Raw genomic sequence first — 24,114 nt, 5'->3', positions numbered from 1 at the left:
GTGTGGAGGGGACAGAAGTGAGAACTATGCAGGACATAATATAGACAGATTTGGCAATTACTGAATACGGATAGCCATGCTCTTAAATCATTTCTCCACTTTACCCTTTGCCCTCTTCAACCTGTTCCCCCACAACAGACAGACTATCTTTTTAAAAAATAAAGCAGACCATCTTAAACATACACACCCTTAAAACTTTCCAGATGGCTTCCCATTACATATTCTAAAACCAAACTCTTTAGTGTGGTCTCCAAAGGGCACCATAATCAAGTTCCTATTTTCTTCTCCAACTTCACTCTGTGTTACCTTCCTCCAACTACAATGCTTTTCTTTCAATTCCTTAAAAATGTCAAGTGTCTTCCTGTTCTAGAGCCATTTATGCCTGAAATATTCTGCTTCCTAATTTGTTTCATGGATGTCAACATAAATGTTACCTCCCAAGCGGCCCCAAAAAAGGGAAGTCTCTGTCTTACCACTACTATTCTCCACCATAGCATCCTGTTTGTTCTTTGCACTTAAGATAATTTGCAAGTACAGTTGATTCTTTTTATCTACAGGAATTATGTTCTGTAAAGTCACTGCCAACACTAAACACTGAAATTCCTAGAGGAAATATAGGGTTAGGTTCCTGTGAGCCACTGGTCATAAAACTTTTGCCAATTGGTCAACATATAACCTTGTTTTATTTGTGTTTCTGTTTAAAGATACCAATTTAATATACTGTATATTGTTGAATAATTAACATTGAACTTGGCCAACGGTCCTATAACTCATGCCTGAACAAAGCTTATCTAACAAGTACTTTCTCCAAAGACACATCACAGCTTTCTTGTGTTCAGGAACATTAGATAGCACGTTAGCACTACACTTGGGGACCATTTTAAACAGTGAAATCACCATCAAGGGCGCCTGGGTGGCTCAGTCATTAAGTGTCTGCCTTCGGCTCAGGTCATGATCCCAGGGTCCTGGGATCGAGCCCCGCATCGGGCTTCCTGCTCTGCGGGAAGCCTGCTTCTCCCTCTCCCACTCCCCCTGCTTGTGTTCCCTCGCTCGCTGTGTCTCTGTCAAATAAATAAATAAAATCTTAAAAAAAAAAAAAAAAAGAAATCACCATCAAAAAGCAGAAAAATGCAAAAAGTGTGGCATTACATAGAGCGTGAAAAGAACACTTGCTTACAGTATGAGAGCTAAAAGAAGCAGAGCATCGCCTTCTTCAACCTCAGCTGGGAACATGTGCATCAATTCAAATGTTTTACTGCTCTGTGTCTGCAAATGACTACAAAAGTACTGCAAGTACTGATTTTGCAGTTACAAATTAATTTTAGTGAGCAGGTGGTTTCACAAATAGAGAATCCACCAATAATGAAGATCAATTGTATTTGACTACCATTATTTGCTTTATAATCCGTAAAACCACAAGGATAGGGCAGAGGCCAGGATTTTCTGTCCCTTAGCATCTAGTACACAATAGAATAGACATTCAATAAATAATTGAGAATAAATGTAGGAGTGCCCAACAGGTAGGTGGATATATAAACCTGAAGGCTAATCAGATGAGAAGCTTAAGATAAAAAAAGACATGCAAAATAATCATAGATGTAATAAATGCTAAAAAGAATTTAAACAACGTGCTATGATAGAGAATTACAGGAGAGACCTAATGAGGATTGTCAGAGAAGGCCTTTCTGAAATAGTGATTTTTTTTTTTTTTCAGTAGTCTCCATGCCCAGCATGGAGCCTGACATGGGACTTGAACTCACAACTCTGAGATCAAGACCTAAGCTGAGGGCGCCTGGGTGGCTCAGTTGGTTAAGCGACTGCCTTTGGCTCAGGTCATGATCCCGGAGTCCTGGGATTGAGTTCCGCATCGGGCTCCCAGCTCAGCGGGGAGCCTGCTTCTCCCTCTGACCCTCTCCCCTCTCATGCTGTTTCTCTCTCTCTCTCTCTCAAATAAATAAAATCTTAAAAAAAAAACAAACCTAAGCTGAGATCAAGAGTCGGACACTTAACTGAGTCACCCAGGGACCCCCCCTGAAAAAGTGAATTTTATGCTGAAAATGAAGAAGTATGAAGGAACAAGCCATGTAAAGTGTGTGTGGGGGGGTGGATTCCAGAGATGGAGAACACTAAGTGTAAAGATGCTGAAGTAGAAAAGTGTCTTGTGGTGCGTGGCTGGCTCAGCTGGTGGAGCTCTTGATCTCCGGGTTGTGAGTCTAACCCCAGGTTGGGTGTAGAGATTATTTAAAAATAAAATCTTTACATAAGAGAGAGAGTGAGAGAGAGAGGGAGAGAGGTGTCTTCATGCCTAGACAATACTGTCTATTTAAATGCTGAGATGAAAAAACCAGTATATGAACATGTTAGTACCTGTATGAGTTCATCACAAACACTTCCTAGGCTTCTTTATAATAAAGCAGCAGTAACTTCAACCTGTTTAGCACCTCCCAGAGATGTACAAAGAGGACTCCTTTTCCTTAAACCCTGTAGAACAACTCAGATAAATATGGACACCAGGACCACTGACAGTCAATGATTCGGATGGCACTGTGAGAATTCACTGATGGAGACACACCAGAATAAAAAACTTAAAAGGGGCGCCTGGGTGGCTCAGTTGGTTAAGCGACTGCCTTCGGCTCAGGTCATGATCCTGGAGTCCCAGGATCGAGTCCCGCATCAGGCTCCCTGCTCGGCAGGGAGTCTGCTTCTCCCTCTGACCCTCCTCCCTGTGATGCTGTCTCTCATTCTCTCTCTCTCAAATAAATAAATAAAATCTTTAAAAAAAAAAACTTAAAAGAAGCCTCCCAATTTGTCCCACTCCCACAGTCCCTAATAACAGCCCCTGAATCCCTTTGTCCTATTCCTTCTCTTCTATGCTTATGTAGACTCAGTAAGTTGAGGGTCTATTCCTATTTTGGTTATGTAATATAGTAAGTTTGCAAAACTGCAACAATAATCAAGGACACAATGTGGCTTCTCTCATTCCAAGGAAGTAAAACTGTGCAATTCTATGAGGACTAGAAAATTACATAAAAAAGAAATATGTAATAAATCCTTCATATAATAGGTCCTAGGCAAAATTACTTTTATATATGAATAACTGCAATAACAAACACCAATAAAGCAGAAGTAATGGCATCATTAGGAACAGCCAAATAATTCCGACAATGAACAGACCACTGGTGGTCCCCAGAATCAGTCTACTTCACCATTACTGGGAACATACCATTATGAATAAATGAAAACCACAGGATATGCTCATTTTCCCAAGATTTGTATGCTTACAGGGAGGTCAACTGCTGTGGATTTCAGGAAAAAATGTATTTCTAGTGTTTGTAGTCCTGAGAGGATGGGCAAGGGGTGACTGATGGGAAATCAGGAGCAAAGTAAAAAGGAAAGGTGTCAAATGTCAACGCATAGCCAGCACAGTAAAATGTTCTCTGATTATTCGGTATATACAGAACACATACCCAAAAACCTTCATTGATGAAATGACCTCTGGCACACCAGTTAAAGAATCAACATGTAGTGAGCCGTACACAAAATGTGCTATAATCTGTTGTGGAGGGGATTCTGGGGAAATAAAACACGTGACAAGTCCCCACAAGGAGACTGAGGTCCAAAAAGTGGTAAATTAATTAGTTTTGAATATGAATGAGAATTTTATCATAAAAACAGTGCTACACAAATTATAATTAGGTTCTCAGGCCACCCACCAAAATCTCATTTAACCCCCTCTGCTAACTAGAAACACAGACCTATTATTACTACATATCACCGCCAACTAGAATTTTTATTATGTCTATGAGAAAATGCACCTCTAGTTATCCCAGATGGCAAACTCTGACTCCTTTGTAGGCATCAAAGCCCTACCCAGCAACCATCCCAGATGTCAGGGCAGCAGCAGGAGTCCGTAAAGACTTACTAATTCTCTTCTACAGTGACTATTTTAACTTAAACTGGAAATGATTAAAATTAAATATAATTAAAAACTCAGTTCCTTACCAGCCATGTTCCAAGAGCTCAACAGTCACATGTGGCTAATGATACCACAGTGGGAAGTGCAGAAAGAGAACATTTCCATCACTGCCTCAAGTTCTACTGAACAGCACTCACTACTTTACATCTTTATGAATTAAGGCTTCTCACTTTTCTAACAGCATCATAAAAGAAAATAGCTCTGTGAGGAATGGATGGTGGTGATGACAGCACAACAATGTGAATGACCTTAATACCACTGAACAGCATACTTAAAAATGATTAAGATGGTAAGCTTTATGTTATATGCATTTTCACCACAACAAAAGGGGGGAAAAAAAGCCAGATCGCTCAGTTACACTCTTTCCTTATATTCCAAGGTGTGGCACGAATTGCAACTGGTTGCTAAACTGGACCCCCTGCAAGTATGAGACACACCAACACCAAGAATTTGTACATGGTTGTGAACACACAAAAAAGGGGCAATTCCTAGAGTCTGGTTCTACTGCTCATGCTTCAGTTTTCTGAGTTTATACATATCGTTAGTTGGGGCTTGGATCCATTCACATTTTATTTCAACTAGACCCCTTCTCAAATTCCTACGACACGTAATTCTGTCCTTCAGAGCTATGTTAACCCTCAGGACTAATACCAGTGCCACTGGTGGTATGTTCTTGGCTTTGCATATGGGAAAATATGGATGGGAAATGATCAATTAACACTGAAAAAAGAGCTGAAATGGGAGAAATAAGATGGAGTGCTCCCTCAGTTATGAAATCTTATTCAAGTGTCCTGCCTTAAACCTACAGGGGGTCGGCATATTATGCACACTCCCCCACCTGAGGCATATTTGATGTATACAGTGACTTCTAGGAAAGCAACTCCCCACATAAACAATGCCTATTCATCCATGAGGTCCCAGAATAAAAGCAAAGCCATCTGAATCAGAGCCAACTTTATCACTGTATCTTCATCTTGAGTTTTGTTTTAGCATTTCTTTTATATACAGAGAAATGCTAACAACTTCATCAACCACGCTTAGGTCATATACACTATGTCTTCTATGGTTCTGCTAAACCACCCACACTACTTTCTTAATCCCATTCGTCAGCAGTCTGTAAACATGGAAAACCTGGCCTTTGAAAGAAGCCAACTCTCCCGAAATGGCATCACATGTGTGACGTGGGCTCTAGTGCAACCACCTGGCGACACACTCAGATTTACTGCTGGATGGATGCTGAATGAACCTACTGCACTATCTCTCATTCAATCCTCAAATCTTAAACCAAAGAGCTACTTGCAAATTTCCATTCAGGTCAAGGTTCCTGTTAAATCTGTCTGTTAAGACATAGTTGGGCAAACTTCTAAGCTTTTTTTTTTTTTAATAGGAGAATTCAAGAAAAGTTACAGATGCACATCACCCCATGGGTCTTATCTGCTATACACACTGGTTCAATACACTATGCACAAAGTTTGGCACCAGACAGACATGACTCAAATCTTGGCTCCAGCAATTACTAGCTGTATAACTTTGAACAATTTAACCTCTGAGACTCAATTTTCACATTTATAAGGTGAAAATAACAGTAACAATAACTTAGTTGTATAACTGCAGCAAGATAACCTATGTAAAAGACTGACACCACATCCAGCAAAAAGGTTTTTTAAGAAACTTCTTTCTGCATGACCGCCACTGTCTCATTCAGCCAACTGCCTCTCAGGTTTTGCTGTATGTTCAGCACTCACCTCAGCTCACAGAGTCTGTCATTAATAGTAGCTATTATTTTTTATAGTACTATACTCCTCATCCAAACCAGCTCTATCCCCTAACCTCACCTGTGCTAGTCTGCAGATTCGCTGACCCCATCTACTCACTAATTGTGGCATCTCAGAGCACACTCTATAGCCAACCAGTGCCCCTGCCCCTCTCCAACTGGCACTCTGGCCAGCCGTAGCTGATCCATCAGTGGCTATTAATACTAGGGACAGGTCCATAAAATTGTAGAGGTTATAGAACAATCCATACTAAGCTGACACTAGAGCATGTGCTCATATACACACCTTCCAGAAAGATTTGTGCAAGGTCTCACTTTTAATTATTTTTAGAAAAATATTTCACTAAGAAATTCTAAACTATCTTTCCCAGGACTTTCAAAAGCACAGAATGAGGTGAGGAAATTCCAGGCCAGAGATCAGATCCGGTAAATGGCTTAAATTTCATGTAATCCAAGGCAAAACTTCTAAAACCACGTATCTACTGGTTGGTGCTTTAAAATCATCACATCCGATTATGCATGTATCTGAAAAGTCTCAGCATCTTACCAGGACCATCCTCCACCCTCAGCATCTCATTCTTGTCACTTCTCAAATTAAGAGTCATAAGTACAAAAAGAAATCAGTTTTTGATGGGTGGCTGTGATGGTAGGTGGCTATGCTATGGGTAGAAAAGATATTGCCCAGTTGTCATCACACAGCCCTGTATCTTGCTAATTCAGGCCACCCATACCTGTTAACCTGGGGATACTCCCACCATCCACTCAACTCTAAAAGCAGTCTGAGCCATGTGGATTCAAATTTCTATTCCATCTAATGTGATCAAAAGACAGATGACTGATGTTGGGTCCACACAATAAGAGTAAGTTCCTGCACTGGTGCTCTGGGCAGCTATTCGAAGGACCCACTAGAGGCTGAGCCAAGACCTTCTGATTCAGTACATTCATTTTGCCCAGCTTTAGACTATGGGCTGGGTAAGGGGGATATGCTCTATGGCTATACCCAAGGATCAAGCCACAGAAGAGTAAATATGCCAAGTAGAAATAAGGAAGCTGATACCAAATGGATCAACAAGGACCAGGGTTCAAGGTCAAAGTAAGCAATGGGAATGACTGCACATGTCAAGCTTATCATTTCTGTGGTGTGAAACCAAGGAGGAGGGAATCCTGGCCTTTTCAAAGGCATAAGGAGCTGAGATAGGTGTATGAAGAATAGAGACTGGATAGATACCAAATGTGACTTAGATTAAAGGAAACTAGGCCCAGGGCTACCTAGAGATGGTAGAGATACTAAACAAAACAGAACAGGGTTAAGACTTGGGTAGCTGTGGTCGTGGGAAAGTAGTACTGAGGATAAAGTACTAAATCAAAATATGACATACCTTACCTGCAAAACATGAAATACTAGAGGACAATAAAGATGAGCTACAGTTTCTTAGGGAAAAACTATCTAAAATCAGAATTCTATGCCCAGCAGTGATCATTCAAGTGTATGGACAAAAATAAAGCTATTTCATTTAGGGCAGTTAAGGCAACAAGAAGCCCAATACACTTTTACTGGGGGGAAAAAAAGAATAGAGAATGTATTCTGGTGATATGAAAAATAAATCTCAACAAAGATTCAAAACAGACATAAAAAATCAGAAAAACACAATTAGATCTGAGTTTTTTCAAATAAAGAATGTACATTTTCTTCCAATGCTGATAAAACCTTTCTCAAAAATTATCGTGCAATATGCCAAAAAGAAAAATCTCAAAATTCTAAAAAGCAAAGACTATATAGGCCATATTTATGACCAAAATGCAATAAAACTGAAAATAAGCATAATAATCAAAAGAAGAAGAAATCTTTAAAAAATACTATTTTAAATAGTATACACTATTCAGAAATACAAAACACTGAGAATAACACACATTAAAATCCAAGGAGAACAGGATTCCTAGAATCCAGGAAAATGAACTGCCTTATATGCTTTTATTAGAAAAAAAAATTTGAGATTGAAAAATAAGTCAACTAAATATTAAACTCAAGCTTGAAACATGATAAAAGAAACTAGAAGAAAAGGCTTATAGGTAAAGGAGAAATTAAACCAAAAACAAAATGAAAGAGGAAATGGCAATCTAACAAGTCACAATATCAGGGAGGAAAAAAAGATCAAATGTAGACATTATTTACTGAGCAGTTCCTAACTCCCAAGTAATGCATGACAGGTGCTAGGAACAGAATGTTGGGGGAAAAAAACAACATATGCTTATCTGACCCACACCATAGATGGTCTAGAAAGGATTCCTGAAAAGAAAACGCAGGACCTTAGTATGTCTAATTTCCATTTTTAATCTTTACAGTTTGACTTTGTTCTTATTGAAAAATAATCATTAACATTTACATGTATTCAGAATTTTCTTGATGATCTGGATTTCTTCTTTTAGAATCACTTATAACGAACAGTTACAGTAAAAAAGAAAATCAGTGTATTTCTCACAGTTTCAATACCCTGTTCATTTCTCTGTTCCTTCGGTTTTCTTTCTTATCAGTGCTTCTGCGTCCTCTATCATTCTCCTACCTGTGGTTTTAAGTTTGTGGATGTTAATTTACCAAGGAAGTCCACAACTCTTACTGTAAAAGTTAACCTAGGATTAATATACTCACTCACTTGGAGTATAGAGTATCATGCAGATGGTGGTAAAAGCATCAGGCGTATGCTGTTGCTTTATCAGACATGATAAATAATGCATAACTAATGTAAAATATCGATTCCATTCAGTCTCTAGTTACTTGAGACTATACCACATGCATTATCTTATCTACAACTGAAGGTAGTACTTCTACTCAAAGCCATTGCTAAAGACTAAATTAAATTTCTTTGAAAGTAATATAGTATGTTTATCTACCTCTGTCTTTTCTATTTTCCATCTTAAGTGTTTTAAAAATGTAAAAGCAATTTAATTTGCTGCTTCCTTTCTACAAACCAATCTAGTGTAAAATGGTGAAAAAATGTTTTCACTTTGTCATTTTCCCAAACACACAAACTTAAGAACTCCTTGATCTTAATTAAGATGACACATCACCAAGGGGACTGAACCACCTCTCCTCTATTATACTGGTCCACCTCCTGCAGTATAGTATAATTAGGAACAAGACACAAGGTAATGTATTTATACCAGCACTTACTAAAATACAAATTAAATGCTTTAATAATCCAACAATTACATGAACATAATCCAATGGGATCAAATTACTCCCATATAGTAATTGTTTCATCAGAAACAAGTTAGTACAAAAAGGTCTTTGAACTCCAAAAGGTACACCAGCATTTCTTACTATTATGACTTGTAACAGTAGTATGTATCTGCTGGAAATGCCTCAAAGAACTGAAGGATCTGGAACTAATTTTCATGATAATCACACTTTAACACAATATCTGCTCATTCAATAAGTAATCAGAGTACCTACATACCAGGTACTAAGGAAGGCAAACTTATGTATTGAAATGTTCAGAAGAGTCATAAGAATAATTCAAGACAACCAATTCCTAAAAGCCTAAAAGTCATCTATATTTAAGCTTGATAAAGATTTTGCTACTGTGAAATTATATTTAAATACCAGAACATGTAATGTCCTGGTAGTAATCAACACACAAAAACTAAATCGTGAAACTTCCAAATGGATCCAGGACAGTGTAGTATGTTATGAGCACAAGTTTAGACATCATAAAGGAACATTTCATTTGTGTTAAATCTCATGTTAGTATAACAGCATAGATTAGTAACAGCCACATGATGTTTCATAAAGCAATCAACAGAGAAATCCTAAATTAAAAACAGCAAAGAATGATCTTTCTTCTGTTTTTTTTAAGATTTTTAAATTTATATTTGAGAGAGAGAGAGAGAAAGGCGAGGACAAGCAGAGGGAGGGGCAGAGGGAAAAGCAGACTCCCCACTGAGCAGGGAACCAGATGTGGGACTCGATCCCAAGGACCCTGGGATCAAGACCTGAGCCGAAGGCAGACGCCCAACTGACTCAGCCACCCAGGCGCCCCTTTCTTCTGCTTTCTTCAGCAGTCATTTATTCTAAGAGTATTATGGTTTTAGCTCTTACATGGTGTTGTTGATCCATTTTAATTCTTCTATAATACGGTATGAGGCAGGGATCCAACTTCATTTTTTATGTGTAGAAATTCAGTTGTCCCAGCACTACCACCTGTTGAAGAGACTATTTTTTTCCCATTGAATGGACTTGACACCCTTGTCAAAAACCATTTGGCCCTAGATATACGGGTGTATTTCTAGACTGTCAATTCTATTCCATTAGTTATATTTCTATCCTTATGCCAATACAACACCGTTTTGATTATAATAGCTTTGTAGTAAGTTTTGAAATCAGAAGCGCAAGTCCTCCAGCTTTGCTCTTTTTCAAAACTGTTTTGACTATTCAAGACCTTTTGTAATTCCAAATGTATTTAAATATCAGCTTTTTAATTTCTGTACAAAAGGCTACTGGAATTTCGATAAGAATAGCTCAGGGGAATGTTGACATATTAACAATATTAAGTCCTCCTATTCATGAACACGGGCTATATTTCCATTTATTTAGGTCTTTAATTTCTTTCAGCGCTGTTTTATAGTTTTCAGTGTATAAGTCTTTCACCATCTTGGTTAAATTTATTCCTAGGTTATTTTATTTTCTTAGATGCTATTATAAATGGAACTGCTGGGGTGCCTGGGTGGCTCAGTCAGTTAAATGTCTGCCTTCAGCTCAGGTCATGATCCCAAGATCCTAGGATGGAGCCCAGCATTGGGCTCTCTGCTTGATGGGGAGCCTGCTTCCCTCTCTCCCTCTGCCTGCCATTCCCCCTGCTTGTGCTGTCAAATAAATAAAAATCTTAAAAATAAATAAATAAATAAATGGAACTGCTGTCTTAATGTCCTTTTCAGATTGTTCATTGCTTGTGTATAGAAATACAAGTGACTTTTGTGTGTTGATCTTGTACCTTGCAACTTTACTGAATTCATATATTATTATCTCTAGTTTTCTTGTGGTTTCCTTGGTATTTTATATATATAGGATCATGTCATCTGCGAATAGATAGTTTTGCTTCTTCCTATGAATTCTAGTCACCATGGCCTCCTCAGACTTCCATCCCCACCTTCTCAACTCAGGGAAACTGGCAGCCTCCACTTGGGTTCCCCCCTCCTCGGAAAGCAGAAACCCTTTCCAGGAAGTAAGCTGAGGCAGTCATGGGGTTCATCTTGTTTGTTTCTCATCTCTCAGAGATCATTGTTACTTCAATGTCTGATATCCAATGTTTTAAAAATCACTGTTTAATATATTTTGTCTGGTTTCTTAATTGTTTCAGGTGGTGGGATGGTTAATTTTATGTCAACCTGACAGGTCATAGGTACCCAACATTTGATTAACATTATGCTGGGTGTGTCTGTGAAGGTGCTTCCAGATGAGATTAACATTTGAATCAGTAGACTACATAAAGCAGATTGCCACCCTAAATGTGAGTGGCCTCATCCAATCAATTGAAGACCTTAATAAAACAAAAAAGCTGAGTAAGAAGGAATTCTTCCCATTTGACGAATGAGCTGAGTCTTTTCCTGCATTCAGACTCTAAGGAAACATTGGCTCTTCCTGGATCTTGAGCCTTCAGGCTTTCAGACTGGCATACACATGATCAGCTTTCCTAGTTCTCAGGCCTTCAGACTTGGACTGGAACTACACATTGGCTCTCCAGGGTCTCCAACTTGCAGACTGCAGAATTTGGGAGTTCTCAGCTTCCCCAATTAAGTGACCCAATTCCTTATAATAAATATATAAACATACACATTCTATTGGTTCTATTTCTCTGCAGAACCCTAATAATACAGGTAGGATGATAAATCTGCTCCCAGTTACTCTGCCTTGGCCAGAGGCGTAAGTCTAATGTATTTTTAAGACATTTTATTACAAGACAAGTTGTAACAACAGTCATGAATACTTTTTTTTTACTTTTCTACAAGATTCGTGTTTTTGTAATAGACACAAGGCAAGATTCTTTGTACTACATAAACAAAATATAGGATACAGAAGAGGAGGGGTGCCTGGGTGGCTCAGTCATTAAGCATCTGCCTTTGGCTCAGGTCATGATCTCAGGGTCCTGGGATCGAGCCCCGCATCAGGCTCCCTGCTCAGTGGGAAGCCTGCTTCTCCCTCTCCTACTCCCCCTGCTTGTGCTCACTCTCTCGCTTTCTGTCAAATAAATAAATAAAATCTTTAAAAAAAAAAGGATACAGAAGAGGAGGAGGTAGGTGTGGAAAACAGTGGAGAGCACTGATTAGGAGACTTCAAGGGCTCCTGGGTGGCTCAATCAGTTAAGTGTCTGACTTTGGCTCAGGTCATGATCTCGGGGTCCTGGGATTGAGCCCCCCATCGGCTCCATGCTCAGTGAGTAGTCTGCTTCTCCCTCTCCCTCTGCCCTTCTCCCAACTCGTGCTCGCTCTCTCTCTCTATAAAATCTTTTAAAAAAAAAAAAAAGGAGATGGGACTTCATGTTTTATAAAACATTTTCATACACTTGTCTCTTGCTTCATATTCTGAACAACTGTGAGACTAAGCTATTAAGTACTTTAAGTCCCATTGTGCAGATACTGAATTGATTGAGAAAAGTTAAGTAACTTACCCAAGGTCAGTTAACAAAGGCAGGACTTGAACTCAAAACTTTTGACTCAAAATTACTTGCTCTGACATATAATTCTCAAGCAGAAATACTGATTTATGAAGATACTTGACTAAAGGGAAAATAACTGTAATTTAGAATCAATCAGATCTGTGTCAGAATTTTTTCACTGACCAATTCTTTGACCCACTGGGACCAAAAGTCCATTGATCCTAGCATGTTTTCACTGTCCCAATGACCCATTCTATTTTTTTTTTTTAAAGATTTTATTTATTTATTTGACAGAGAGAGACACAGCGAGAGAGGGAACACAAGCAGGAGGAGTGGGAGAGGGAGAAGCAGGCTTCCCTCAGAGCAGGGAGCCCGATGTGGGATTCGATCCCAGGACCCTGGGATCATGACCTGAGCTGAAGGCAGTCGCTTAACCAACTGAGCCACCCAGGCGCCCCCCCAATGACCCATTCTTACTTCTTTCTTTATGCAGTTTAGATTTTGCAGTACATCATTTAAAACAATTCCTTGTACACACTCAATTCCCTCATCCCTTTCTTCCCTCAACATAACCTAATGACTATTTTCACATTAAACTTAACATCACTAAACTCAAGTAGGTCCTCAGGGCTACCTAGTAATTGTACTTAACTCTCTAGTCCAATGGCTTTCAAACATTTTTGTGCGTAACCCAGAAAGCTTGTAAAAACACAGACTGTTTGCCCTCACCTCTGGAGTTTCTGATTCAGTAGGTCTGGGATGAGATCCAAGAATTTGCACTTCTAACACATTCCCAGATGATACTGGTGCTGCTGGTTGAAGGATAACACTTTGCTCAAGTCCATTCTCTCTCTACTGTCCTAATTGAACATCTCTTCAAATCTCCAATCCCTTCTGCTTCATTCTCACTCTCACTGAGGAAAAAGAAGCAATCAGAAGACAATTTCCACAAGCTCCCAATGTCAATCTACTTACCTCTCTGACATCATCCCCTTCTTACTCTATACCATCTGCAAAACCCTCCTTGCTCTTCTTCAAATGCACCAACCTTGCCCCCACTACAGGGATTTTGCATTGGCTGCCTGGAATTTTCTTCCCAGATATCTGTATGATTTGCTCCTTCACTTCCTTAAATCTGCTTTAGTGTCCACTTATTAGAGAACCCCCCCCCAAAAAAAGAGAGAGACACCTTCCTGACCATCCCAGAGCCCCCAATCCCCAACATGTGCCTGGCAGTCCCTAACTTGAATTATTTTTCTCCACAGCACTTATTATCACCTGATCATTTACTTCGGTGTTTGTCTATTAGTTATGTTTAATTTTGTGGAGACTTTGAGTAGAAGGGAGGTAGACACAGCCAAATTCCCCTGGGATTAAAGAGAATTAGTAATAAAAGAAAAGATAGCACTGTAATCCATTTATTTAAGAATCTGGCTATGAAAGAAGGAAACGGATAAGAAATAGCAGGCTCAAGCACAGGTTTCTCAGGATGCAGAGGCAGAGATGAAGGAACAGAGGCCAGGACCAGTGCAAAGAAAAAGTTTAAAGATGCTGATATTGAAAGAATGTATGGGAGATAAAATCGCTTAAATATCTGAAAAGAATGGGCTCACAGGGCACAGGATTTTTGCTTTTGTTTTAAAGCAGATATCTACTAAGAGCTTACTATAATGCAGAGCACTGTAGGAAACAATAAATATCCACTTTCACATCTAATTTAGTTAATCTCCACAATAACCCTAGGAAGTGGGAATTTCCATCTAGACTTTTTTGTACATAATCAGAGACTTCTACTAACAGATGGCCCACTACAAAAATAACACAGCTTCTCCTCCAAATAGTTTCATCCTTCCTTTTTCCCTTACCTTAATTATAATTCATCCTATAGGATCTCCAACTTCAGGGTCTCACGGAGTCAAACATCAGATCTCAGAAGCAAACTTTTGTGGAAGAAGCTGAACCACTTATTTATCACCTTAAGGTGGTCATCAAGCTGCCCACACAGGTAATCAACTGCTTATGCTCAGAGAATTCAGAGATCACCCTGACGCACAGGAACCAACCTTTCTTGACTGACTCCATACCGCCTTCATACAATTTACCCTCTTAGAACTCTTAGAGCTACTCCAAATACTTTTTCACCACAGCTATTCTAAATCCTTTCTTTTCATTCTTCTTAGTTGCCCATTTCCCTCTCAGCCCCTCCCCTTTCAGCAGAAAGCCTTCATTCACCAAAAAACATGGAGGGTACTCAATAAAAAATGTTTCAACCTCCCTCCCCTCCACTTTAAACTTCATCTTATTCTCAAAAATATTCTTTTTCTCTATGCCATCACTATTCCTACAAATGGTGATAATTATATGGTTTCCTTTCCAACATCTATATCCATTTTTCTTGCCTTATCTTAGGACTCCAAAACAATGGAGACAACAGACATCCTTATCTTGCTCCTCCTGACTTAACCTGCAGGTCTTCCATGTTTTCCTTATTTGGACATACCTTTAGTGTTTCCCCACCAAGAATGGGCTTGGCTTCTCACAACAAGGCTTATTTTAAATGCTCAAGGATGGAACATCCATAAGGAGTCAGTTCAGGCTCACACAAAACCTCCTCTCTAGGATAAAGTTTATCCATAATACTATTCTAATACAGACAGAGAAGACACTAGACATACCTACATTACTTTCTTTTTTATCTTTTTTTTCTAACCATATATAGTAGGCCCCCTTACCTGAGGTTTTCCTTTCCAATATTTCAGTTATCCACAGTCAACTGTGGTCTTTAAGCTGATGATCCTCCTGACACAGTGTCAGAAGGTCAATAGTAGCCCAATACTACGTCATTCACCTCACCACTTAGGCATTTTATCATCTCACATCATCACAAGATGATTGGTGAGTCCAGTACAAGATGATATTTTGAGAGAGACCACATTCACATAACTTTTATTACAGTATATTATTATAATTGTTCTATTACTGTTGGTTGTTAATCTCTTACTGAGTCTAATTTATAAATTGAACTTTATCATACATATACATCAATAAAAAAGTGTGTATCTATATATATATATCTATATAGCTATATACAGATATATAGATATCTCATTTGGTACTATCTGCAATTTCAGGCATCTACTGGTGGTCTTGGAATCTATCTCCCCATGGATAAGGGGAGACAGATTAACTGCATTAACTTTCTAGGCATTTTAATCATAAGTCAGCTATTTGTTGAAATGTTTATTTTAGTGTCTTCTTTATCACCAAATAATTTTCTTTCTATAATAACTATAAATGCAGGCTATGTATGCTCATTTTGCAAAAGTACAATATAGGTGACTAGCCTGTAAAAGTGAAAAATTCTTAAATTGAACCATATAGTTTAACTAGTGGCCAGCAGGGCCAAATAATCTTATACAAATCTTAGTAGAAAAAAGAAAACTAGACAATCAGCTTTATGGTACAAATCAGCCAACAGAAAACTGATTTCAAAAACAATTCTCAAATGTTTAATAATGTATATTTTTATGACATGACTTTCAGCTGTTGTTTCACCTTCCAGCTAGACTGAATCAGATTTTAACCACTCTTATGGCATTGTACATATGCAGGGAGCAAATGCAATCTATTGAAGCAAAGCAGTGTGTGCAAAAAGGGCTCAATTAAATTGTGGAATGTTTCTTGTAAATTAAAGCCCTATTGAATAATCATCTTCCATGCAAATTATCTTTCATGGGGTGTTCCAACAATGTGTCATCATCATATGTAGCCGCTTTAATACATGCTTATTTGTAATGCTTGACAAAATGAATTCTCCCTCTTTATTCCCGTAGAAATGAGAATGAGAGTTTAAGCTTTTTAATTTTTCCTTGCTAGACTGCCTTTGTGAATGTACCAAGTGAGACACTATTTTTTCATAACCTACAGTGCAGAAGAATGATTTAACCAGATGCACTACTCGTACATTATCAGAAACAACAGTTTAAATGGATTTCTGATGGAAAAATACCATGGTATCCCCTCCTTCAAAAACATAAATTTTCCCTGGAAACCCATAAGCTCACTCTCCTAATCCTTATCTCAAACTTTTAAGGTTTCCATTCTAAAGAAAACAGGAGAAAGTCATATGCTAAAATGTAAATACACAAAACAGAGATTGTTAGCATAACATGTCAGAAAGATCCACATATTTCCTAAAATTTATACAAAATTGCATGCTGTATTTGCAGATGTGCATTTTCTAAGAAGGGAATCCAAATTTTTTATACAATTCTCAAAGGGGTTGAAAACCCCCCCAAAAGATTAAGAATTACCAAGTAAAGCTAAGAGACACCATATCTCAGAGTCATACTTGATCTTACAGGAACAAAAAGGTTGACTGATATCCTAGTTGATAGGAATTTAATTCCCCTGGTGCTAATGCTGTATATTTATCACAAAGAACAAAAAATTCCTACTCAAAAGAATCAAACTAAAATATTCAATCATACTCATTTATTAAAACCTAAAGAGAGTCCATACATCCTTTCTGAGTATTCAGATTAATTATGTGCATATGATACACCAACCAAACCGTGAAAAGAATAACAAACCCAACAACAAGGGTGTTAAGGGGAAATCTGAGTCATACGCTACTCTTTGGACCAGAGCCTGGTGTACAGCAGAGGGCTGGGAAAGAAAGGCTAATTCAGTGTCACAATTTTGTGTTTCATGAAGGTCTCTGTAAATGTATGGCTTCCTTCCTCCCTCTTCCAAATGCTTCTAAAAGTCCTTAGCTTAACTATTAACTAAATCATAAATACTGAATTGCATTTTTTAAAACTTTCTCAGTTTAATATAATGGACTAGGAAAATTCCATGGGACCTTCAGGTTCAATTAAATACCACAATTGCTACAACAGCAATGTCTTACTGAGCATATAAGTACCTGAGTCCTGTTAGGAACTCACTACCAAAACCACCACACTTCTAGTTAAGCACAATCCCCAGGTTCTATTCAGAATTAATGTGCCCACAGAAACCCTAAGTTATAACCCATGATTCTGCAAGGAAGGCAGAAACTTTCTTATGAAGCTAGTGTGGCAGAAACACTGCTGACTACAACTGCATTAATCCAGCTATGTTAAAAAGAAAAAAAACAGGCGCCTGGGTGGCTCAGTTGGTTGGGTGACTGCCTTCGGCTCAGGTCATGATCCTGGAGTCCTGGGATCGAGTCCCGCATCGGGCTCCCGGCTTGGCGGGGAGTCTGCTTCTCCCTCTGACCCTCTTCCCTCTTGTGCTCTCTGTCTCTCATTCTCTCTTTCTCAAATAAATAAATAAAATCTTTAAAAGAAAAAAAAAAAAACAGCAGCTTGAGCAGGTTAAAACTTCTCAAGACTTGGGGCGCCTGGGTGGCTCAGTCGTTAAGCGTCTGCCTTCAGCTCAGGTCATGATCCCAGGGTCCTGGGATCGAGTCCTATATCGGGCTCCCTGCTCCGCGGGAAGCCTGCTTCTCCCTCTGCTACTCCCCCTGCTTGTGTTCCTGCTCTCACTATGTCTCTCTCTGTCAAATAAATAAATAAAATCTTTAAAAAAAAACACACACAAAAAAAACTTCTCAAGACTTAAGTACTGAAGAAAACAAAATCAACATATCAAGAAGATTTCAGATTTTTCCCACTAAAAAGTAACAGAATTTTATGCAATCCCCAGATAGTCACAAACACAAAATACATTAGGGATACAGCGTGTGTATAAAATTATCCTTCACTAAGATAAATACCTCTAAGAAAAATATAACTTTTTTTTTCACAAATTGTCAAAGTACCCTAAGTTAAAGTTTGTTTTATCCATACTTCAAAAAATGTTTAAAGATTTATTTATTTGGGAGGGGAGGAGCAAGCAGAGGAGAGGGGAGAGAAAAACTTTAAGCAGACTCCGAGCTGAGCGCAGAGCCCAGCTGGGGGCTCGATTTCACGACCCTGAGATCATGACCCGAGCCAAAACCAAGAGTCTGATGCTTAACTGACTGTGCCACCCAGGTGCTCCCATACTTCAAATTTTCACAAGTTTTATCATGTCTTTTGGAAATCATTTTCTAGAAAAGCTTTTTTTAAAAGTGTTAATTCTTAACTATGCCCATTATGTGAGATCTACGGTGCTCTGCCTCTCTCCGGTTAAGGGCATTCAAATACTAAAATTTTGATGGCACACTTCAAAGGACGAGGTTACATCCTCATCAGTCTCCATGTGATTCCCTTCCACCAGTGTGGTCTGTGTATGTGGAGCTCTTTGCTGCCCTGACCTCTACAGGCACAAAACGAAGTTCCTGCATGCTCCAGTAAACAAGCTATCTTTCCTAGCGCTGGCTGGACACTGTGCCACCCAGCTTTTTTTACCACTCATCGTGCTCTGTTTTGTAACATGACCCACTTACTCAGACCATTCACTAAGTCACAGTATTTCTCCTCCTCAAATAAAAATAAGTATTATTTCCCCCCAAATTCGATAACCATCTGTGAAGGGTTTATAGCATAAGCACAATTTCAAGCCACTGTGTTAATTAAGATGATAGGCTTTAAAATGTTAATAAACTGCTACATGATACCCATGAAGTCAAAGTAGAGAGATATATACACTTTCAACAACACAATTCAAGTATTTGTTGAACTCAATTTTCTCTGGTACCTAGTGTTCAAATAGCTTCCCTTCCTGATATTTAAGCCTCAATAATAAATTGGCTGAGGTGCCTGGCATTCTACCCACATGAATTCATTTAATCCTCACAACAACCCTATGAGGTATATACCTAGTAACAAATCATTTTGTGAATGGGAAACCAAAGCACAGAGAGGTTAAGCACGAACAAGGGCCAGAAACAAACCCAGGCAGTCTGAGCTCTACTACATCCATGGTCTTAATCCAGATGCTAGCCAAAAGAATTCATTATTAACACCATATTTGCTACCTTAGTTTTCACACTAAGAAGATCCAGACAACACAGATTTAGATTTCATTATTTTCAAGGATTTTCTTTTTATGTTAAAGATTAAGTAAGTCATTAATCACAAAAATCACTAAAGTGCAGAATAACCTCCGATTAAATAGTGATGGAACATATAAACACCTAAGAAAAAGAACTGAAAGCCTGAGTTCCTTCACTTCTCCAGATCATTTCCTTACCTATAAAACATAAAATGAAGGGGTTAAAATAGATAATATCCATAGTTCCTTCTGGTTCAAACACTGAAAAATTAATAATTAAAAAACCAGCAACTCCTTAGATGATTTAAGACAGTGCTATCTGGGGCGCCTGGGTGGCTCAGTTGGTTAAGCGTCGACCCTTGGTTTTGGCTCAGGTTGTGATCTCAGGGTCCTGAGATTGAGCCCCATGACATGCTCTGCACTCAGCAGGGAGTCTGCTTGAGATTCTCTCTTCCCCTTCCCTCTGCTCCCTCCCCCCACTGCATGCTTGTGCCCTCTCTCAAATAAATAAATCTTAAAAAAAAAAAAAAAAAGTGCTATCCACTGGCAGGCTACAATCAACTAAAGTAATTGATTTCTAAAGTATGCAAAATCATTCAAGTTTCTAAATATGCATTTTATTATAAAAGATAGCCAAATTATATTAAGTGTGGCAAGAAGCATAATTCATAATCCGTGGACATTAAGAATGTTGGCATTATTTTCTTCTAGTCTTTTCCTTATTGTGCATTGTTTTACATGACTGTCATTACCTAGCAGAGAGGGAGGGAGGGAAAATGGAAGTGAGAAAAGCATTTTTTTTTTACTTGAACAATTTATGATAGGGATTTTTCCTGTTGCTACAAGGTTGACCATGATGCGTCCTCACTGCCACCCCCACCCCCATTACCTGTCCAACCTCATCCCTTGCTACTCTCTCCCTCCTTCACTCTATTACAGCCCTTCATCTTTTTGTTGTTCCTAGAACACATCAGGCACATTTCCAACTTTGTCCCTTTGTACTTGCTTTTTCCTCTGCCTCAAATGCTCTTCCTCCAGCTACTTGCATGTCAAGCCCTTTCACTTATTTCAAGTCCTTACTCAAAAGTCATTTTCTCAGAGAAAGAAGGCAATCTAAAATGTCAAGCCCTCACCCTGAAATTTTTCATATCTTCCTTCCCTTTTTTTCCCATCTTGGCACTCACCTCTTAACATGTTATTTCATGTACTTATTTATTTTCTATCTCCTCCACTAAAATTAAAGTTCTATGAGGGCATGAATTCTAGTGTTTACTGATTTGCCAGCACCTAGAAAAGTACCTAACATGTAGCAAATGCCCAATAAATATTTGCTGGATGAATAATCTCTATCATCATCATTTTAAATGGCTATATCCTATTCCATCAAATGCTTACACCAGATTTATCTAGTAATTCCCCAACTGACGGATATACTGGTTATTGCTAATCTTTTACTATTCTAAGTAATGCTCTAATGTAGGGGTCAGCAAGCTTTTTCTGGAGAGGGTCAGATAGTAAATATTTTCTGTTTTCCAAGGTTTCTGAAATAACTACTAAACTCTTCCATTGTAGCACAAAAGCAGCCACAAACAATTTGTATAACTGGTTGTAACTGGATTTGGGCTACAGCTGGCCAGATTTAGCTTGTGGTCTCTGACCTCTGCTTCGCAGCATGTTTTTGTGCATGTATCTTTTCCCATCCTTTCAATTAGTAGAATTGCTAGATAAATGGGTATAGATAGATTTACAGCTCTTGATACATTCTGTCAAAATGCTTTTCAAAATGATAATCATGAAGTAGTAGAGCAACTGGGACACTGACACACTGCCAATGGCAGTATAAACTGATACAATCATTCTGGAAAACTGGCAGTCTCTACTAAAGCTAAGCATATATACCCTATGACTCAGCAATCAGTCAGGATACTGTTTTCCTTCAGGAAGACTGTGTTAGATATGGGAAGGAGTATAAGGGGTTCCTCTAAGGTGTTGATAAAGTCCAGGTTCTCATATGAGTGCCAGTCACATTTATTCAATTTGTAACAATTCATCAACTGTATACATAATATGTTCATTATTGGTATACGTATTACATTTTGAAGGGGTTCAGAAGGTGCCAATATGTCACTTTGGCATAGTGATTATTTTGGGCTGAAAGCATGTGAGAAATAGCAAACGCAGGAAGGTCTCTCTGACCTCCCTCTTTCTACCTAAAAGCAGGTCACAAAATTTCCCGTGAGAAAGGTGCCCTTCTTATATAGGAAGAGAAGAACATTCTTAGCACTAGAGACCGGGAGATGATGCCAAAATGGATCTGTACAAATATATCTACTAAAATAACCCTTGGGGCTCCTGGGTGGCTCAGTTGGTTAAGCGACTGCCTTCAGCTCAGGTCATGATCCTGGAGTCCGGGGATCAAGTCCCACCTCGGGCTCCCTGCTCGGCAGGGAGTCTGCTTCTCCCTCTGACCTTCCCCCTGCCCCATGTGCTCTCTCTCTCTCAAGTAAATAAATAAAATCTAAAAAAAATAAAATGAAGTAACCCTTATCTTCCATTAGTATCCCCCATATATTTTTCTAGTCACTTCTCACAATTTATGGCCTCTAGCTAAAACTCCTTTGTCTAGTCACTTCCTCACAAATATATTCTTTGTTTTAAATATATATAAGCTCTCAGTTCTAACTGTTTATTCAGGTCTTCATTTGCCTTATGAAGACTCCTGTGTGCACATAAAAATATTAAATAACATCTGTATGCTTCTCTCCTGTTAATCTGTTTATTACTTAGGCCAAGCCACAGAATCAAAGAGGGTAGAATAAAGTTTTTCCTCCCCTACACCTTCAAAATTTAAAAGAAAAAAAAAGAATGCTATATACCCATCAGCAATATATCTGAGAATAACCTCCTCCCTTCCTTTCCCCTCACCAACGATGGGCATTATCTCATTTCATACTTTTGCTAATTTGATAGATTTAAAAAAAAAATAAATGGATTAAGAAACAGAAAAGGAGCATGGGAAAAAAGAGACAAACAAAAAAACAGACTCTTAAATATAGAGAACAAACATGGTTAGGAGTGGGGAGGCAGGTGGGGGGATGGGGAAACATGCAGGGGATTAACAGTACACTTTTGGTGATGAGCACTGAGTAACACAGAATTGCTGAAACTAATGTACACCTGAAACTAATATATAACACTATGTTAATTATACTGGAAGAGAGAAAGAGAGGGAGGGAGGGAGAAAGAAAGGGAGGAAGGAAGGGAGGGAGGGAGGGAAGGAACAAACGAACAAACGAACGAACGACGGACAGACTCCTCAATGGCACAGTCCATTAAGCCTCCAACTCTTGGTTTATGGTGGTCGTGATCTCAGGATCATGAGATCGAGCCCCACAACAGGCTCCACGCTCAGCCCAGAGTCTGCTTGGGACTCTCTCTCCCTCTGCCCCTCCCACTCGTGTGCGTGCACTCTTGCTCCCTCTCTCCCTAAAATAAACAAACATTTTAAAAAAGAAAATTAAAAGTAAATGGATTGCTGTATTATTTGATGCTTAATTATCAGTGAGGCAGATAATTGGCTCTTCATTTTACCTATTCTTCCCCAAAGTTTTATTAATTCTTTTGTAAATCATTAAGATAATATAGTGCCATAAGGACCTCAACTATCTATCACTGCATTTTCTCCAAACTGTTGCCTTCCTTTTTGATTTCATTTTTTTTAAAAAACAAGCTTTAAAAGTTTAAGTTTTCACATAGCCAAATTGACCTTTTCACCTATGTACACTTTTCTCAAGAAACATTATACAGAATTCTTTCATTTTTAACAAAAATACTGTTTCTTACTACATAATGTATAAGGATATCCTTACTTCTCAGGCCAATAGTTTGCTCTTAGAAAGACAAGTATCTATTTGGATGATTAACAGGAAGGCATCAACTAAAATGGTAATAAGGCAAATCTATAGAATGAATTTTGACTCTAAAAATTATTTTTAAGTAAGAAAAACCCCAGGGGCGCCTGGCTGGTTCTGTCAGTAGAGCAAACAACTCCTGATCTCAGGATCATGAATTTGAGCCCCACACGGCGGGGAGGGGAGTAGAGTTTACTAAAAAGGAAAAAAACCCTAAACATTTGAGGCAATTATTTTATTAACGGAAAGCACAGATTTTATAACTTATCAGTATATAAACACATCATTAAATACTAAGTATACAGGAAATATAATTTGTGGTAAGACTTTCATCCATCAGAAAGAAGCCAGCCAGTTAGCAAAAAAAAAAGAATATTACATATGAAGAATATATTCACATATACTATATTCATAACAATATACTCATAGAAAGAATATTATTTATAAAATATATACTTTTCATTGAATATATTCACTTGCATTACATATATTAAAAAGAAAATATTTACAAGAAGGCTAGGCCATCAAATAACTATTAGCTTTCAAAACCAGAACATTCCTTAAAATGCTGCTCTGAAGGTAGAATGGGAATACCTTCAGGTAAAATTTCACAGAAATCTTCAAAGGCTATTTAAACAAGGTTTGGTAAATCCATGAATTTGACAGATTTGTCAGTTGGGGGATGGAACTTTCCTTGCATTGGTCGTAGGAAACTGGTCTAAAGTTGCAAAACTTCAGAGCCAGAAAGCTTAAGAGACTTTTCTGGGGAGAGAAACAAATTTCTCTCTATCTGCCTGTGTTCATCCAGATGCCAGAAAAGGATTCTTGGCAGATTTCCAT

At 38.4% G+C, this 24,114-nt stretch overlaps 1 protein-coding gene across 3 annotated transcripts in view; it reads right to left on the bottom strand.

The window, feature by feature from the left end:
* The window catches only part of KIAA1958 (KIAA1958 ortholog), a 163,108-nt gene that overhangs the window by 124,028 nt on the left and 14,966 nt on the right, over positions 1-24,114 (bottom strand). The window contains exon 1 of one of the 3 annotated variants that reach the window (XM_064580095.1): positions 13,130-13,486. The exons of the other annotated variants lie outside the window; for them this stretch is intronic. The gene's annotated coding sequence lies outside the window, so the exon portion shown is untranslated. Of the gene's footprint in view, positions 1-13,129; positions 13,487-24,114 lie in introns of those variants that run through there. 3 annotated transcript variants of the gene reach the window in all.

This window comes from Mirounga angustirostris, unplaced genomic scaffold (genome assembly GCF_029215605.1).
Source record: "Mirounga angustirostris isolate CCGP_5_RB_7025 unplaced genomic scaffold, mMirAng1.0.hap1 SCAF_15, whole genome shotgun sequence".
Lineage (NCBI taxonomy): Eukaryota > Metazoa > Chordata > Mammalia > Carnivora > Phocidae > Mirounga > Mirounga angustirostris.
This window is presented reverse-complemented; position numbering and strand designations above follow the sequence as displayed.